Genomic DNA, 8,845 nt, shown 5'->3' on the forward strand with positions numbered 1-8,845 from the left:
CCCGGGCTTCCTCCCTATCCCAACTGTGATTGCCTCCTGACCCCCGCCCCTTCTCTTACCAACTTACCTTAGTGCCAGGGACATTTCCATCAAATCCCCAACCTCCACCTCCTGCTGCATGAAATCCCACCCCTGCCCACTGGCATTCTCAATATCCACCTGGTTCGGGCAGGAGTCCATTATGTGATCTGATAATGAGGCCTGGGGGTTGAAATAACCCGAGTCTCTCACGAGCACGGCTGTGCGAGCTTGTCATTCCCCCCATCCCATTACCTCCCACCCTCAAAGTCACACTCGTGCCCTGAGTTAAAATCAGGGCTCAACTTTCTTCCATGTTATATCCATCCTTTTCTGTTGGTAGCAATCTTTAACCACTTTAGTGATCGTGTAACATTAGAAAGTAGGCCAATTCCAATTTACTGCTGGTAATGCTATTTGGCTTTCCTCGGGTAGCTTCACTGCTGCACCTGGTGATATTAAGCTGGTGGTTTAATATCATCAGGTCTTAACCTATTTAACATCTGGTGTTATTAAAGCAGCTACAGAGAGCACAATTTCGGACTAGTGTGTCTCAGCAGCCCACACGAGAAAGCTTGCAGGTCTCTGCCCGAACTTGTAGCTACCATCCTGGAGAGAAGAGAGGTGCTTTTCAGCTCAATGGTTCCTGACACTACCAAGAACAATATGCCTGGCAGGAAGTTGCCGACAAGGTGAACATGGTGTCCCTGACTCCACAGACCATGGATGAGACAGGAACAAGTTCCAGCAATTAGCACAATATTACGAAGGTAAGCCAACATTAATACATAAACAAAGGATTTGGGGACAGCCATGGATTCTGAGGCCATCTATGGCAAGCTGCTTGTACTGGAAATATATTTTTGCTGTTAGAATATGATGTAAAAATGATGTGACAGTTACAATTAATGTGTTATTGCCTAGAATTAGTGCAGATCCCCAAATATGGGTAAACTTAACCTGGGTGTTACTGTAAATTCATCTTTGTAAGGAAAGCATGAAAATTAACTCTCTGAAAATGGAGAGGAAAGTAAAATAAGGGTGAGATGTATGTACACTAACCATCATTCACCTTCTGTGTTTGAAATAGTATGAATTAATTGATATGCATGAATTGGTAAGGCAAGGCATGAATGGCATATGCTATATTTAGATTCAAATGTCCTATCCTTGACTCATCCACGCAGATAAAATTGCTACATCTGTTCACTATATCAGTGCCATTTGTTAAAGGAACATTTTGCTTCTTCTAGGTCAAGCTGAATTATAATACAAGAACAGTGGAGAGGACAGTTCAAGGAGAATATCCTAATATCCCAGGGTCTTGCCTAGTTGAGACCCTTGGTAAACCCCTTCTAGAAATGAATATCTCAACTAAATGGGCGACCCACAACCCTACAAAGGTATGTGAATGCCTATCTACATAACATGTAGTGAGCTCAGTATATGTGTGTCAACCATCACAGCATTCAGGCAGTAAAGAAAGACAGTCATTTACAATATGCTTCCATGATTGCATAGTAATACTAACATGTTCTCTGCTTTCCCGTGTATTCTTTCCACAGGTGAAGGATGCACAAGTCTCGTCATTGGCAATTCTCAAGAGGAACAGCAAGAGGAGGAATGTTCCCCTTCTCTACATTTTAGCAGCATGGAATGACCTAATTCTCAGGCTAGACAGGATTGATTTGGTGAAGGTAACAGAATGTCTGTCAAAAGGGGTGTCTTCATAGAGGATTGAAGGAGTTGAGCGAAGGCCCCAGCCACTCCAAATCCTCTCCAAACAAGTAGGTCTTCAACAGATCCCTTTGAGCAGAAGGTGTTGGACCATGTGCATGGTGCACCCACTTCACTTGACTCTATCTGTGCAGCAAAGTGCTGATGCTCTGAGTGAGTCTGAGGTCTATGTGCAGCATGTGCCAGGTACTGTGGCACATGCTGTAACAGCCTTATTAAGTGCAGCTGTGAAAGCCTTGAGTGGGAAAATGCAATTTTAACTAATTAGGGCCAAACCTGCAACCACCCTCTAGGAAGGAATGCAGCAGCTCCAACAGCTGCATTGTTCCAATAGATTCATGCCTTCATGAGGAAATGCATCCTACAGTGTGAGGAGAGGTAGGACTCAGAGTTTGCTGGTTGGCTATCAGGTTGGCGGAAGTCCTGTGTAAACTGAAGGGAGATTGTCAGTGAAACATATCTCTGACCCCTTGGATTGTAAGGCAACAACATCTTCGGAAGCTCAGGGTTGGTGATGGCTAGAGCAGAGGGCCTTCTGCTTTCCCAGACATTTCATAATCACCAACCCTTGGTACATCCTGAGGAACAGAGCAGGTAGTGTTAAGTTAAGAACCAAAGTTTTGAGGAGCCATAGATGCATGACCACACACAAACACAAGCTCATTACATTAATCTCTTCAATCACTTGTTGCATGTAAATCTCTTCACATAAATATAGCTTTTCAGATATCACAGTTCTGTACAGAGATACTTAGGGCACACATGATGACCTCATAGCAACGCATGTTACTGTGCCACAAATTAAAACAACATACTGACTATGTTTAGTTTGTAAATTCCAAAGGATATCAGCATGTGCTCATGTTGATGACTGACTGATGAGATGTAGGACAACAGTGGGCAAGTAGATAGGAAGCGATTCATTGCGCTGCCACAAGAAAAATGTACCAGTGCATCAGCTCAGACGAAGAAGTTGTCCACCAGTTGCTGCCAATGTTCTTCTCCTACCAGTACTTTTTCTTCCTGAAGGGACAGATGTTGTTGTTCTGGTGCTTGCTGATCATGGCTGAACTTCATGCTCTATCAATGCCAAAGTTATTCAGCATGCAGCACACTTTCACTATTGTGGCCAGCTTTTCTGGGCCATACATGAAGTAGCTGCCATAATGGTTCAGGCACCTTAAATGCTGTGCCCGAACAGCAATATGGACACAATCAATTATTCCCTGAAGACTTAGGAACTGTGCAGGTAAGTAAATGTCTTGCTGCCTTTGGGTTGCAGATACGTTCTGTAACAATGTTGAAAGACTGGTGGACATGACCAAACAGTGCATTCATTCTCTGCAGAGGAAATAGTGGCTGATGCAAGTGATATACCTTTTTGAGAGACTGGTGCTACCAGTAGCATCGGAACTGAGAGCTGCTGTTCCTGTTCTTCCCTCTGTCTCTTATGGCAATGCAGGACAGCAGCTGCAATATTCATCATCATGTTTACTTAATCCAGAAATACAATAAAGTAGATTCTCAGTTTGGGCCTCCGATCAGGCAATAGTCAAGCAGGGCGCATTTCGCACCAGTCTGACCTTTACTGTGTGGGTGCCAGCTCATTGTGGAGTCAGCTTTATTGAGGTGAGGTGAGAGTGACTGCCCTTGGCATCAAGGCAACATTTGACCGAGTGTGACGTCAAGGTGCCCTAGTAAAATTGAAGTCGATGAGAATCAGCTAAAACTCTCCACTGGCTGGAGTCATACTTAGTAAAAAGGAAGATGACTGTGGTTGTTGGAGGTCAATCATCTCAGCCCCAGGACATCTCTGCAGGAGTTCCTCAGGGCAGTGTCCTAGGCCCAATCATCTTCAGCTGCTTCATCAATGACCTTCCCTCCACCATGAGGTCAGAAATGGGGATGTTCACTGATGATTGCACAGTGTTCAGTTCCATTCGCAACTCCTCAGATAATGAAGCAGTCCATGCCCGCATGCAGCAAGACATGGACAACATTCAGCCTTGGGCTGATAAGTGGCAAGCAACATTCGCACCACACAAGTGTCAGACAATTACTATCTTCAACAAGAGAGTGTCTAATCACCACTTCTTAACATTCAATGGCATTACCATTGCCGAATCCCCCACCATCAACATACTGGGGGGGGGGGGGTTACCATTGACCAGAAACTTAACTGGACCGGCCACATAAATATGGTGGGTGGGTACAAGAGCAGATCAGAGGCTGGGTATTCTGCGGCGAGTGTCTCACCTCCTGATTCCCCAAAGCCTTTCCACCATCTGCAAGGCACAAGTCAGGTGTGTGATGGAATACTCTCCACTTGCCTGGATGAGTGCAGCTCCAACAGCATTCAAGAAGCTTGACACCATTCAGGACAAAGCATCCCGCTTGATTGGCACCCCATCCACCACCTTCAACATTCACTCCCTCTGCCACCTTGGTTGTAGTGTGTCCCATCCACAAGATGCACTGCAACAACTTGTCAAGACTTCTTCAACAGCACCTTCCAAACATGCGACATCTACTACCTAGAAGGACAAGGGCAGCAGGCACATGAGAACACCGTCAATTCCAAGTTCATCCCCAGGTCATATACCATCCTGACTTGGAAATATATCACCATTCCTTCATCGTCATGGGGTCAAAATCCTGAAACTCCCTCCCCAACAGCACTGTGGGAGTACCTTCACCACACAGACTAGCAGTTCAAGAAGGGAGCTCACCACCACCATCTCAAGGGCATTTGGGGATGGGCTATGAATGCTGGCCTTACCAGCGACACCCATATCCCAGGACCGAATTTTAAAAAATTATACAGTGTGGGCAAGCCCCTCCCAGACCATATTGGGCATGGGAGCTCAGTGGGTGAGGGGAGGAAGCAAAACATCACAAGGAGTGGTTCTAACAGTTTTTCAGGTGCATTTAACATGTAAGTATAACAATTAGACAATAACAAATAAAGCCTTATAAAAATCATATTGAAGTGGAACAATTACATACCATTGGGAAAAATTGGGATTTATGTCTTGCACAGTGTTGTTGGTTCCAAAAATTGCACAACTCTAGGCCTCTTGAAGAGCATTTACTGTATCATTCCATTATGGCCCCTCCATCTTGATCTTCTCCATGCCTTTCAATAGGCAATGAAAATGTTGTTTCTTTCAATTCTTCAAATAAACTATTTCTTCATGTCTCTTGTAAGTCCAACCAACAAACCTTCACCTTTGGTTGTCCATCCTTGGTACTTCTTCCATTGACATTCTTGACTGTACTATTTCATCTGATCTCAAATGGAGCTGCCATATCTCCTGGTGTTACTATAGTAGTCTCTAAGAAGATTGGAGATTCTTTTATGCCTAACATTCCCTTTGCTTTCAACAATTATTATATCTTTATAAAGTTCAATTTCCATTTAAGAGCTGAAAACTACTTGTGTGTCTGGGGAAACTCTTCAAACATCTCTCACACTCATGGGCAGGAAGCAGAAAAAGCTAATTGCTGAATCAGCAATCTCTCTCACTTCTAACCTCCAAATTCAGTCTTTCCATCCGAACATTCCTGGTTTCTCTCTATTTTATTAATACAACAAATGTGCGTGATCTTCTGAATGTTCTGTTCTAATTCCTTGTAAGTTGCAAATGTGCCAACCTATACATCCCTCGTTGCATTCTTTCTGTGTTAGTATCAAGAGTTAGTACATAATTTCTTATTCTAACTCATTATTTCACAGAACCTGTAAACTATAGTACTTTGTAGCGTCTGTAGAGATTCCTTTTTAGTTCTTGAAAGCTGTTAACTTTGTAAAGGGAATTGACACTGATGTGGTTTTAATTCCGTTTCCAGTGAATGTGAGGTAAAATAAAGAATGTTTCTAATTTTTGTGTTACCTAAATATTGTTCAGTGCAGCATTAATGAAGTAATAGTTGGAAAGATTAAAATAATATATAATAACTTGTATAATAAGGTCCTGAGGGATGTTATTATCTTAAACACTACCATATCAAATCTAAGAATGGTTGACGATGCAGTTAGTTTTTAAAATTACATTCTGAACTCTGGGGCTACAACCTCCACTTTTTTTGCCTGCTTAACGGCCACTTAACGCCCATTTAACCGCTGAAATGACATATAACGCCCAGATAGTGCCTATTTTGGCACAAAATGGAAAGTGATAGGCTTTTTTAGGAGACTTATTGCTGAGCGTTACTTTCCCCATGAGCTTAACACTGAGAAAAAGTATTATGGCTGTCCACTTTTTTTGGGCGGAATCAGCAGAATGGGTGATTTCAACGCCCATATTATCGCCCAGCATTACTTTCCGCATGGACTTAACGCCGAGATTCAATAATAACCACTGTTTTTTGTCGTAAAGAGCATATTTACCCAAACTAGCAGCCATCGAGATCGGCCATCGTCAATTTCACCACCTTCGCGCACATATCACCCAGAATATCGCCCGCTCAAAAAACCGCCCACAAAAAGTGGAACTAACCGGGACGGACACCAGCGGTGTGGCTGGCATTTGTTAAATCCCACTCTTAACGTGAGGAGCTGATATCGGAAAGATTCGCCTGAAAGAGCGCTGATGTGAGTGACAACGCAGACACACTGCTGTGTGTGTGCAGCTCAGACATCAATGTTGCCCATTACCTTGGTGCCAGTTAAAGTTTACGTTGATTGATGTTAAGTTGTATTTAACCCTTTCACGGTAAGGAATCACCAGTGTGTAACTGTCCAGCTATCTGAGACAATGCGCTACAAGGTTATGTTCAATAACAAAAGTTTAATACCAACATTGGTCTGAAATCATAAGCATCACAGCCAATAACACCCAACCCCCGCCCACATCCCACTTTTTTCACCATTGACATAAATCACATGGTCAACATGTCCAGCAACACAGAATACAAAGGCAAAGCAGGAACATGGTCCCCAGCCCCCATACATTGCAACAAATTGCATACACCCAGATGGAGATATAACACAGCCATCACCTGCTCACATGCACCTCATTTTCCTTCGCCCCTCTCTTTCTTCTCCCCACCTCTAGCCCTTCCCCTCCTCGCTCCACGGTGCCTGGACGAGGAGCTCCTCAGGCGGTGCCTCACTGTGGGGGGGGATAAAGGCAGATGCATTGGTTGCACTGGTACGGGAGCGGGGGCTGCCGAGGGGGCAACATTCTCTGATGCAGAAGCAGGATCTTGGTCCTTGCTCGCATCTGTCATTTGCAGTGGTGGTGTGGAACCTAGGGGTGGAGTGCCGCGCTCTGGGACCACTGGGAGGGCTGTGGCAGCAGTGTTCCTGGCTATTGCATCCAGGGCTTCCGCCATGCAAGGAATGTACTCGGACATGGTGGCCAGATAGCGGGATATGCTCCCCAAAACTTCGATGAGCTGGTCACCAATGTCCACAGTCCTCCTGGACAACTGAACGATCTCTCTGCTGTCATGTCGTGCTCGTGGAACAGACCTGCTGCACCTATGAGGCCTCCGCGGGGTCGGCACCATCCTGGAGCCAAATGGGATGCCTTGTGGAGAGGTGCTTGGGGCCAGCACTTCCAGAGTGGAGGCGGGAATGACCGGAGGACCAATAGGTGGCCTTGGGGTGGAATGGGCTCTGGAGCGTGCGATGCAGGTTCTTCGAAGCCTGCGCTCTCATCCGTCGAGAACATACCGAACGGATTGACGGGCGACAATTGGAGCTCCTCAGCACCAGATATATTAGGATCGTCCGCCGACTCCTGTCCCATGTCCCCACCTTCTGGCTTCTGAGGCCTTGCCTGGGCTGCGCTGCTGGCTGAGCTGCAAGACACAAATGAGGTTGTTAGAGGAGAAGGGGGCACTAGGGTGACAAGGTGAGTTCAGCGCTACACACAGCATATGCACGACAAAAGCACTACCGCTCTCAAAATCATCGCAGACATCACATTTCATGACCTTCAACACATTGTGGATTGCAATGATTTTTATTAGGCCTGCATTATTTATGTAAAGTCCTTACACAATACCACAAATCCACACGAGGCACATTCTATGGACAAGGTCACTCTGTGACCTGCACCTTTATTTACAGGACCAAGAAGCGATGACCCTGTGTGGGACCTCCCTTTATATACCTGGATGACCAGGTGAGGAGTGTCTCCCACAAGTTCACCCCCTGTGGTCAAGGTGTGCATTTCTCAAGTATATACAGTATTGCAGTGTTGTTACATGAAGGTTACATACATGACAATTTCTATGACACGTTTAGAAATCACCTATCGTATATGATTGTTCGGATATGAGTTGTGGCATCTATTGACTTTACATCATGCAATGGTGTAAGCTTTACTCACGTGGCATCACGTCAGGGTCTGCAGATGCATCCATGGCTGTCCAGGGGTGCTTCCCCATGAGTGCTAGCACTTGCTCCTCCATGTAAGTGATGTCGCTGGGGACTGGTGGCCCCCCACCCGTTCGCCTCTGCATGGACCTCATCGTCGATAGCTTCTTCTGTAAAAGGTGACAGGACGACATGTCATGGGATCATTGCGTGATATCATTGCTAGGTACTGTCAAAGACACTGATATAACACATAACCGACAGATGTAATCATGATTATTATCATTTTTTACCTAAAGACGTACACTGTGACCGTAGACTTTGAGTAAAACATTCCCGGTAAAAGTGCAAGACCTCACATCTGCTGATAGTCACTCATGACTATTATAAATCAAATTATATAAATACATAAGTACATGTAAATCAATGTAATAGTTACTCTTGCTGATCGTTCCATCGTTTGCAGCATTGGTTGCTCTCACGCACCTTGTTGGTCGCCGACGAGACCACCTCTGCATATCCTCTGGTAGGCCTTTCGGGTGGGCTTCCCACGCCCTCTCTGTGTCAAATCACCCCAGCGTGACTCGACCTCCTGCAGGAGGGAGGCATTTGCCTCGTCCGAGAACCTCCTGGCTCTTTTGCGGCCTCCAATGTGCTCTTCTCCCTCCTCACTGCTCTCTCCAGCGTCAGTTTCCACAGCGTGCTGTGATGCCTCCTCCTCTCCCTCCATTATAGGGCAAATTCGATCAAATATGTGGCTGT

The sequence above is a fragment of the Pristiophorus japonicus genome, unplaced genomic scaffold (assembly GCF_044704955.1).
Source record: "Pristiophorus japonicus isolate sPriJap1 unplaced genomic scaffold, sPriJap1.hap1 HAP1_SCAFFOLD_519, whole genome shotgun sequence".
Lineage (NCBI taxonomy): Eukaryota > Metazoa > Chordata > Chondrichthyes > Pristiophoridae > Pristiophorus > Pristiophorus japonicus.